The sequence below is a fragment of the Podarcis vaucheri genome (assembly GCF_965113315.1).
Source record: "Podarcis vaucheri genome assembly, chromosome: 12".
Classification (NCBI taxonomy): Eukaryota; Metazoa; Chordata; class Lepidosauria; order Squamata; family Lacertidae; genus Podarcis; species Podarcis vaucheri.
The window spans coordinates 51934526-51946013 of NC_138750.1; the positions used below are offsets into that span (position 1 = coordinate 51934526).

The window sequence follows — 11488 nt, forward strand, 5'->3', positions numbered from 1 at the left end:
TATATTAGGGGAAATTGCTTGCAAAAATGTGTGTGTTAGGAGAAATGCGTGTGAAAATGTGCATGGATTTTCATGCTGACTTTTTTTTTAAAAAAATGCAAACTGATGTTGAAATGTGGAGAACTGTACTGCAGACTAGAGAAATGACAAGCTGAGAAAGCAAAATTAAATGGGTAGCTTTGTACGACGAAAGCTAGCTCCTTCCCTCCCAGAAACACAGAGGTGACAAATGTTGCTTTAGTGGTTTACGGTCTTTCCATCTGCCCTGCCTGTAGAGAGAGTTTGTAGAGCAGAGATGGAAACCTGTGACTTTCCAGGTGTCCTTAGACTCTGACTCCTCTCGGCCCCAGCCACCCTGGCCAGTGGTCGGGGATGATGGGTATTGTAGTCCAGGAACATCTGGAGGACCACAGGCTCCCCATCCCTAATGCAGAACGAACCTTTCACATGTTATCTAAGCAGACCTGCTGGCAGATGAGCAGCATCATATGGAACTAGGCACCAGTGTCTGCTCAGTGTCTGTCTACTTCCAAAACTGCCACAATGCATAGGAGCCAACTCCTAGGGGCCAAGGTCCCTTCAGCCCCCCACAAAAGGTTGATGGACATTGCCATTCAAATGGTGTGTGCTGCATCATGTGATTGACTATGCAGGGTGGGCTTACGTGCCCCTCTCCCCACTGTGTTTTTCAAGTTGGCACACCTGCCACAATGAATGATCTGGCATTTCTAGACCACTTGGAGGGAATGAAATGCACAAAAGGACTCTCCTATTTTCTTGAGCTCAGTGAATGTTCAATGCAGACCCGTCTCAAATAGAATGGTGGACATAAACATTTGAACTAAAGAAATCCATGTGCCCATATAATATCTTAAGGTGCTGAAGATAAGGGCACAATTCCTGCTTGGGATACACTTCATGCACACTGCAGGATTCGGATCTTAGCCCGTGTCAAGCAGGTGTGATTTATGAGATTCTTATGTCAAAGACTCGAGGTCTCGTGTTGTTTAGTCATCAGTAAGAATGTCTGCTGGCTTTGAACAGGTGGAGGAGAGCCACCGCCCATGCAGTCAGCTGCGGGATCTGGCCCTTCCAAAGCAAATGCTATTGTCCATTGTGTAATACAATTCAAGTAAATATGTGTGCATGCTATATCTGTGAATCAAAATAAGAGGTTAAGTGAAGTACATGGACATGTACTGACATGGCCAGCCCAGTTCATGTGCAAGCATATTCCCAAGGCTTAAGGAAATGCTATCATGAGAAAATGATGGATTAGAATGATACAGCAATGGTTTTTCACACTCTAACCCGTTGGTCTTCAGCTGGTGGGTTGGGACCTGTTTCTGGGTCACGGCCTGATCCAAGGTGGGTTGCAGCAGTACCACTATTACCGTATGGTATAAAATTAAGAAATGGGTCTCCAAATGCATATTTGGGTACAAGTTTAGCAGTGGTTGCTAGCTTTTTTGGATCAGGGGCCACATTTTGGATTTTGAGAGCACCAAGGGTGCCAGTTACAAAATGGCTGCCATGGGGGGCATGGTATAACGTAACATGGGGGCATGGCATAACACGAAATTAGAGGGAGTATAGGCCTGCTGTCCCCCCCACCACCACGGCAACCCCATTTTTTGCCATGGGAAGTCACCTAAGTCCTGTGAACTGCTCTGAGACCTGTGGGTATAGGGTGGTGTATACATACATGCTAGGGACACGGGTGGCGCTGTGTGTTAAACCACAGAGTCTAGGACTTGCTGATCAGAAGGTTGGCGGTTCGAATCCCCGCAATGGGGTGAGCTCCCGTTGCTCGGTCCCTGCTCCTGCCAACCTAGCAGTTTGAAAGCACATCAAAGTGCAAGCAGATAAATAGGTACCGCTCCGGCAGGAAGGTAAACGGTGTTTCCGTGCACTGCTCTGGTTTGCCAGAAGCGAAGCGGCTTAGTCATGCTGGCCACATGACCCAGAAGCTGTATGCCGGCTCCCTCGGCCAATAAAGCGAGATGAGCGCCGCAACCCCAGAGTCGGTCATGACTGGACCTAATGGTCAGGGGTCCCCTTTACCTTTACCTTTACCTTTATACATTCAACAGATAATAATAAATAATATTTCTTATTGTGGAAATACAGTTGTTAAAGGCACATGAATCTTGCTTTCCCAATGCTAATCCTAAACCAAAGCCTAGGCTGCCTTCCCATACCCCCTTTTTTCATTTGTTTCATTTATAACTTTACAAAAATATATATGTTGTATTTTTAAAAGGAAATCTCTAAGCAGTTTACAAAAACATAAAATAAAACAATTAAAATGATTGATTGAAAACAGGTAGAGAGTTCCGGCGTGTGGGTGCTGCCACTCTAAAAGATCAATTTCTTACATGTGTGGAATGTGGCCCCTATAACAGTGCCAGTTCCGCAAGCTGAGGTGGCATATATGAGGTATGGACATCTCCCAAGGAAACTGGCTTTACAGGCTTTATATACTAATAGTAACATCTTGAACTATCTGCCCAGCATACTTAAAATGACATTATTCTCTGAACGTAGATGAGAGTTTATAACATTTCTCATCTGCCTGGGATAATTTTGACAGATTAAGGACAGTTTGTTAGATACCTAAAGTAATACCGAAGGCCTGAAGAACTTGAGCTCAGATGCCCTGTTTTCCAGTGTGATCCTAACCGTGTGTATTCAGGAGCAGGTCCTCTAGAATTCACTGGGGCTTCTTCCCTGGTAAGTGGGGTTTGGATCGCAGCCTACCGATTCGGCCCTTTTAGAATAATGCTTACAAATTCAGCAGAGGAATCTTTGGCCAGTCAAAACACAGACATGTATAGTTTTCTTTCAGCTGTGGCATGTTTAAACCCCCTGCATATTTCATCAGACACTCCACTTATTCCAGTATTTTAAATAAGATTTAATAAAAAGTGGCAAGTTCAGACTTGTTCAGCCCTACTTTTGTTTGCAGTTGGCACTGCACAGCTCTATGGGTTTGACTATAGTTAATAATTTTAATTACCTACCTTGTTTTATGCAGGCACACTCGCTTTTAACTACTTATTGGGGGGAAGATACCCATTGTGGGGAAATATCTCGCCTCCCTACACTATAGCCATCTGTAAAAAAATGTAGCATTGCCATACCAACTCAGCTCGAGAGTTTAACTTCTTAGGAACATAGAAAGCTGCCATATCATGAGCAGACCCTTGGCCCATCTAGCTCAGAACTGCCTACACTGACTGGCAGCAGCTTTCCCGGGTTTCAGGTAGGAGTCCTTCCCTACCTAGAGCTGCTGGGGATTGAATTTGGGACTATCTGCATGAAAAACCAGTGGTGTGGTGTGGGGCTGCAGCAGTGTCCCTGCAGGGCCTCTGTCTCCATTGTCCTAGGGCTTACCAATCACCATGAAATAGGAGTTACCATATGCTCTAGAACTAAGCATATGGAAACACAGGGTACTTCAGTTTCAGGAGCATGTTGTGCAAGTTCTCTTACATGCAGTGGAACATCATAGAAAGCACTCCGAAAGAAGACATTGGAGCAAGATCGTTTTCCCATGTATCTGCACAGAAAATAGTAGATCTAGCTGAAAGACAACACCAGGAGATCTGTATTGAACATTGCAATGTGTCCCTAATTATTATCGTAGAATGATAAGATTACTATATAATTTTAGAAAGTTCTATAATCTTAGAAGAGGTGACCATCATGACATTTCTGAATTTGTCACTGAACTACTGTGCAAAAGCAGGTGGTACACCAATGGGAAGACTCCCTCAATTTCCTTTGTTGTCTAAGGCACTTTTGCACATTGCTTCAAGGTGCAACAGTAGTGGAGAAGAGATGCTTCCTATATTTCAAGGGTTAAGGGGGATGCTTACTGTTTTGGCATAACAATAGCCGTGCCTCTCAGGTCAATCTAGCAGGAACTGATGCAGGGATGCCCCATGTTCCACTCAAATCTCTAGCGCATAATGTGAGTAACTGGCACTCTTATACAGAGCATTGGTCACCTATACCAGGGTGGGAAACCTTTAGCCTGTAGGCCAAGCCTGGCCTGCCAGGGTTCAAGTTTGGTGTGCGAGTCAAACCACACCTACCTGTCATACACTTGAGGAGAGATGCAGTGGCGTAGCATGGGTTGTCAGTACCTGGGGCAAGGCAAGTAATTTGCGCCCCCTAACCCGTGGATTTGCGCCTCCTAACCCATGGATTTGCGCCCCTAACCCTAACCCCCAGATGTTGCGCCCGGTGCAGCCCGCCCCCCTGCACCCCCAACGCTACACCACTGGAGAGATGTGGCTGCCAGTGTATGACTGGTAGCCTTAAAATGCACTCCTGAATGTGCGTTGGCCAAGGGAGGCAAGCTTTGGCTGTATGCGACAGCATACCTTGTCAAACTTACTCATGCAGCCAATACCTGCAAAAAGCAGGCTGCACCTTAGGCAGGAGAGTCCAAACCTGCTCAATCAGCTGCACAGGGCTTGCACAGGGCTTCCCAATAATAATAAATTTTATTTATACTCCGCCCTCCCTGGCCAGAGCCGGGCTCAGGGCAGCTAACACCAGTAAAACTACAGTAAAAACATAATAGGAAAAAAACCCCAATTTAAAATGCAGTTTAAAATGCATCCTCATTTTAAAAGGAGCCCATAGATCCAAACCATAAGGGGAGGGAAACATAAGGGTCCGACTGAGTCCAAGCCAAAGGCTGGGCGGAACAGCTCTGTCTTGCAGGCCCTGTGAAAAGATGCCAAGTCCCACAGGGCCCTAGTCTCTTGTGACAGAGCGTTCCACCAAGTTGGGGCCAGTATTGAAAAGGCCCTAGCCCTAGTTGAGACCAATCTAACCACCTTGCGACTTGGGACCTCCAAAATGTTGTCATTTGTGGACCTTAAGGTCTTCCGCGGGGCATACCAGGAGAGGCGGTCCCGTAGGTACGAGGGTCCTAGGCTGCATAGCACCCGGGAGCCAGCTTTGTGCAGGGTTCTCAAAGTGCTGAGATTAGCCCTTTGTGCTGCGTTAATTAAGCCGTCTGGTTAATCTCAGCTATCTTTCCATTCACTTCGGTTGAACTCCCAGTCCTTTGTACAGGAGTCAGATGACTCTCAGGCACTTGGGAAACCCTGTGCAAGGGATTTGAGCAGGTGGGCTGGACATGGTAAAGTTGATCCAGGGAGGTGGAGCCAGATAAAGATCAGGCCTATGGAGTGCAGAAAGTTCCATGTGCCTGGCCTATACACAGTGTATAACATGTGGAAGGTCCTAGCCTGATGCAGAGCATCCTATGGCATCCAGAACAAATGCTGCCAAAGATAGCAGGCAAGGCAGGATGTGAACAATGTGGGCAGACAAAAGTCAGTAGCGGAGAAAGGTGGGGGTGGGTGGTCCACCCTGGGTGTCATCCCTGAGGGGGGTGACATTGGCAGTGGCGTAGCGTGGGTTGTCAGCACCCGGGGCAAGGAAAGTAATTTGCGCCCCCTAACCCGTGGATTTGCGCCCCCTAACCCTAACCCCCAGATGTTGCGCCCGGTGCGGCCGGCCCCCCCTGCACCCCCACGCTACGCCACTGGACATTGGCGTATGCGGTGCCCCCCCTGGGATGTGTGCCGCTGCTGGTGCACCCCTCTGGGACGTGGGCCGACGCACCCCCGCAGGCGGCTAGCTCCGCTCCCGCAAGCGGCTAGCTCCACCCCTGCAGCTAGCTCCGCCTCTGACAAAAGTACACTGAATTCAGTGGAAATAACAGTCTTGGATAAGGAGATGATGCCATGCCTAATAATAATAATAATAATAATAATAATAAATTTTATTTATACCCCACCCTCCCCTGCCAGAGCTTGACTCAGGGCAGCTAACACCAATAAAATTACAGTAAAAACATAATAGGAAAAAAAACAATTTAAAATGCCGGTTAAAATGCAATTTAAAATGCAGCCTCATTTTAAAAGTAGCCCATAGATCCAAACCATAAAGGGAGGGAAACATAAGGGTCATACTGAGTCCAAACGAAAGGCCGGGCGGAACAGCTCTGTCTTGCAGGCCCTGTGGAAAGATGTCAATTCCTGCAGAGCCCTAGTCTCTTGTGACAGAGAGTTCCACCAAGTCGGGGCCAGTACTGAAAAGGCCCTGGCCCTAGTTGAGACCAGTCTAACCACCTTGCGACCTGGGGCCTCCAAAATGTTGTCATTTGTGGACCTTAAGGTCCTCCACGGGGCATACCAGGAGAAGTGGTCCCATAGGTATGTGGCTCATGAAGTGCTGAGGACAGCCTCTCTGGCTGGCTGGTAGCAACATCTTAATTCCACCAGGCTTTTGCCTGCTAATTATTATATGTGAAGCTCAGTCGAATCTGTCATCTCTGTCCATTGTGGCTTTTTAAAAAAAAATTAAGTTCATGCATTGGTGTGTGTGTAGATGGTTATTGTGTTTTGATTTTTAATTTTTGCAAGTCATTCTGACAAATGAACAGTAGAAAGGTGGGTAGATTTTTAAGAAATATATATGTAAATAATAATAATAATTATATAAAATGAATTAAAGGGACACCCCAAGGCCCAGTTCAGACACCACCAAGGAGTGTCAAAAAATCAAAACAAACACGCTGCTGACTTGCTTCCCAGCAGCTTCTCTCTGCCTCCGTTTACCGGAGAGGTTGGGAGGCTGTAGGCAAAGGAAGGGGGAAGCTCAATGGGCTTCAGATGATTTTTGCATTCCAAGGCTGGGCTGGGCAAGGTTGGGCTGAGGAACAATTCATGACAGCCCAACCTTTTTCTGAAAACTTGCACCAAAGGGAGATTTCCATAAACACCCTTGACATCTTCTTGTTCCATTGGCAAATGAACTGCTCTTGCAGTCAGGGAAACACTTTCCTGTGATGGGCTTGCTCAGTGTGGAATGGGGTCGGGTAAAGATTTATTTATTCATTTTCCATATATTTGTTTGCTGCCTGGGTTCCTTTAGGAGGAAAAGCAAAGTATCAGTCAATCGTCATAAGAGTTCCGAAGTTTGATCCCATCACATCATAAGGAGCATAAGAAGGCATGAGAACTTCTTAGCTCCCCACATCTCTCAGTAACAAAGAGGGAGGGAGGGAGGGAGGGAGGGAGGGAGGGAAGGTCTAAATACCCATCTGGCATCCCTTTCTTTCCTCCCAAACTTACCTAGTGATAGAGATAAATCGGTTTCCAATCCATGCTGGTTTCTGTCCTGTTTTCACACCATTCTGCAATTAAAACAAAACACACACATGAAAATCACATTCTTTTTAGTATGCATTATATATATATTATTAACTTCGTATGCATTTTATCCTAAAATATATTTTGTCTCAAGATACGCACATTTATATGCATTTTGGAACATATCATGAACTGAGAACTCTATTGCAGAATTCAGAGAAGTGTGAACTGTGTTCCAGCCCAGGAAATGTGAATCGGGTTAAAGGTAAGGTAAAGGGAACCCTGACCATTAGGTCCAGTCGTGACCGACTCTGGGGTTGCGCGCTCATCTTGCTCTATAGGCCGAGGGAGCTGGCGTTTGTCCACAGACAGCTTCCGGGTCATGTGGCCAGCATGACTAAGCCGCTTCTGGCAAACCAGAGCAGCACACAGAAACGCCGTTTACCTTCCCGCCGGAGTGGTACCTATTTATCTACTTGCACATGACGTGCTTTCGAACTGCTAGGTTGGCAGGAGCAGGGACCGAGCAACGGGAGCTCACCCCATCACAGGGATTCAAACCACCAACCTTCTGATCGGCAAGTCCTAGGCTCTGTGGTTTAACCCACAGCGCCACCCGCGTCCCTGTGAATCGGGTTAGGCTATGTAAATATGTGGACTGAACAAAATTCTAGGGCATTTCTGCTTGTTGGCAACAGACATGAGGGTCATGCAACAGAGAAGCTCTGAAATGCAGCTTCCATTAGTCTTTACATTGCTATAGAAGCCCCCTGAGCACTAGGTACTCTGGTAAATGTGGCTTGGGAACTCCTGCCTCTCCACCCTGGTAAGGACTCAGGCACCCTGGGAACCACAATCGGCAGAGTTTCAAGGAAGCAGCTTTAACTGTGTTGTAAGATGTTACGGAGGCCCCATCACCAGCCCTCCCTACCACTACTGGTGCCAGGGCCAAGTACAGAAAAGTGAAGAGTGTGGCAGCACTGGAAGAGAACACAGGTGACTGGGTGAACCTGTTCTGGGTTCCAGTGTGGTGTAGTGGTTAAGAGCGGTAGTCTCGTAATCTGGGTAACCAGGTTCGCGTCTCTGCTCCTCCGCATGCAGCTGCTGGGTGACCTTGGGCCAGTCACACTTCTCTGAAGTCTCTCAGCCTCACTCACCTCACAGAGTGTTTGTTGTGGGGGGGGGGAAGGGAAAGGAGAATGTTAGCCGATATTTGAGACTCCTTAGGATAGTGATAAAGTGAGATATCAAATCCAAACTCCCCCTCCCCCTCCCCCTCCCCTCCTCCTCCTCCTCCTCCTCTTCTTCTTCTTCTTCTCAGTGGCGTAGCGTGGGGGGTGCAGGGGGGCCAGCCGCACTGGGCGCAATATCTGGGGGTTAGGGTTAGGGGGCGCAAATCCACGCGTTAGGGGGCGCAAATTACTTGCCTTGCCCCGGGTGCTGACAACCCACGCTATGCCACTGCTTCTTCTTCTTCTTCTTGGACTGAGTCTTAATTTCAGAAGCATTTGGAGAGACATCAGTTTTTGTTCTGAGCCCCTAGTCTTAACAGTCAATGGTTTTGCTATACAGTGGTGCCTCGCAAGACGAAAAGAATCCGTTCTGTGATTCTCTTCGTCTAGCAGTTTTTTCGTCTTGCGAAGCAAGCCCATTGATGGATTAGCGGATTAGCGCTATTAGCGCTATTAGCGGCTTTTAGCGGCTTTTAGCGGCTTTTAGCGGCTTATCGGCTTATCGGATCAGCTGATAAGTGGCTTAGCGGCTTAGAAAAAGGGGGGAAGGGAAAAAAACCCGCAGGAACTCGCAAGACATTGTCGTCTTGCGAAGCAAGCCCATAGGAGATTCGTTTTGCGAAGCACCTCCAAAACGGAAAACTCTTTCGTCTAGCGAGTTTTCCGTCTTGCGAGGCATTCGTCTTGCGGGGCACCACTGTATCTTACAACCTGATAATAGTAATTTTTAAAGTGCCACTAAGTTCAGTGGGACTTATTCCCAAGTAAGCGTTAGGCTCAGATCCAGTCTAAGGTCTTTTTGAAATCAATGTGAAAAGTTCATTTTGAAGTCCCATTGGTTTCAATTGGACTTAGGTGCAGTTGACTTTAATGATCTTCCGATAAATCTGTCATCCTGTCATCTGATCAAAGCTCTTGCTTTGTTGCCCTGTCCATGGGTGGGTGATGATTCTCCCTCTTCTTCTACAGGAAAGATCTTTATTTTTAGCCATCTCTAGTGGAGTTGACGCCACTGAAGCTATTTCAAAATGAGAGAGATACTATGGAAGGAGCAAGGATTGCCAGCACTTTGAACATTTCGCAACAGAGGTAACATTCGCTACCAGTTACGTCAATGAATCTCTAATATGCCTATTGCAAAGGCATCTAAACAACAGGAACAAAACCACAATGCGATCACCAGAGTCAATCCAAAAGAAAAGCCGTCCACCCTAAATGCAAAAGCCAGACCACATCAAAGTCATATGACAAGTCAAATGCCAGGAACCATCAGGAAAATATTGGGCTTCGGCAATAGGCAAATATTCCCTGTGATACAATGAACGGGGAAGGTTAGACTAGATTAAAAACAACAAGGGGTGGGGGGAGGGAAAAAATCCAACTAAAACAAATATGACTTACAGATTTTTCCAGGCCAGAAGATCTGCTTCCCTCGACTCCACCTTGTTCCTTCTGAGTAAACATTACAGTATTCTGCAGATAAAATCCTTGCAGTTGAAGACCAAGGGCACATTCACACCATACATTTAAAGCACTATATCACTTTAAGCAATCATGGCTTCCCCCAAAGAATTCTGGGAGCTGTAATTTGTTAAGTGGGCACCTATTCTCTTTCCAGAGCTTCAACACCCAGGGCATTTTAACCATCAATCCTGCTTCACAGGGAACTGTGAGAATTGTAGCTCTGGGAAGGGAATAACAACTCTCAGCAAATTTTTTGAAAATGGGCATTTTTGAACTCTGGCAGACCTCATGAAGAAGTGACCTTTGGAGCTTGGCATCATTGATCAACAACTTATGTTCTTTTGCTTTTGTTGTTTGATGCAAGCCTACCCAGTGGCGTAGCGTGGGGGGTGCAGGGGGGGCCGGCCGCACCGGGCGCAACATCGGGGGGGGGGGCGCTCCACGGGTTAGGGGGCGCAAATTACTTGCCTTGCCCCGGGTGCTGACAACCCACGCTACGCCACTGAGCCTACCACCTTCAAGCAGGTGCCCTAACTTGCCCTGCCACTTTCCCCTAGGAAAACCCAAATTCTCTAGTAGTTCTCATGTGATTGGCTAACGTTGGTTACATGGGAAATATCTAGCGAAGGAGAGATTCCATTTTTATGTGAAGCAAGATGACTGTGTTTTAGAATCCATTGTGAGCACTGCTAAGTTGAATAGAGTGTTTCTTCTCTGCTTAAAAGAGAGAGAGCAAATCTGAGCTGTGGAAAGAGAGGAAAATACGGTTGTTTGGAAGCTGGAAGAAGAGACGGTAGGCTCATGCTTGAAGAAGCATGTGACTGTAAATATTGTGTTTTAATTCATCTTTAACTATAAGTTTCTGCAAGTACAGTCATCCTTCATGTTGCGTCTACTTCATGTTGCGTTTTTTCGGGTTGCGGACTGGAATGGGTTACTTCCAGGTTTCGGCAGTTGCGCATGCACAGAAGTGCTAAATCGCACTTTGCACATGCGCAGAAGCGCCGAATTGCAACCTGCGCATGCGCAGATGCGGGTTGCGAATGCTGCGGGTTGTGAAGATGCATCCACATGGATCATGTTTGCAACCCGAACGTCCACTGTAAAGTTTTTGAATGTTAAAGTCTGAACATTGATTTAATTCCCAAAGAAGGATTTCAGTCACATATATGATTTGAGCTTCTTAGCTGTGATTTTGCTACTCGTAACTTCAACATAAATGGACCCACACATCCCCGATTGCACATCAGCTGGACATGCCTAAAATGGTTGCCGCCTGTATTAGTCAAAATATCAGATAGATGTGTAAATGTTCTGAGGGATTAACATTGAAATGCTGGTGAATTTTCATGAGGAATAATAAAAAAGAGGTGTAAATGTGGATAACTGAACTGAAGACTGGAAAAAAACCCTGAGACTCTGAGATAAACTGAAATTGACAGATACAGACATCCCTACAGAATGCTTAGGAAAAAATAGGCCCAAATGACTGTAAAGGTTGGTGTAATCTGAAGACATTGGAGGCCACCATCTTGCTGAAGCTAAGCAGGTCTGAGTCTGGTTAGTACCTGGTTGAGAGACCTCCTGGGAGCCAAATATATGCCACCTTGG

General features: G+C 46.6%; 1 long non-coding RNA gene across 1 annotated transcript in view; it reads left to right on the forward strand.

Moving 5' to 3' along the window:
• LOC309515145 overlaps nt 1–9497 on the forward strand; it is a 100808-nt gene extending 91311 nt beyond the window's left edge. The window contains exon 3 of the long non-coding RNA XR_014212320.1: nt 9383–9497. This is a non-coding gene — a long non-coding RNA (uncharacterized lncRNA). The remainder of the gene's footprint in view (nt 1–9382) is intronic.
• Nucleotides 9498–11488: the final 1991 nt, after the last annotated feature.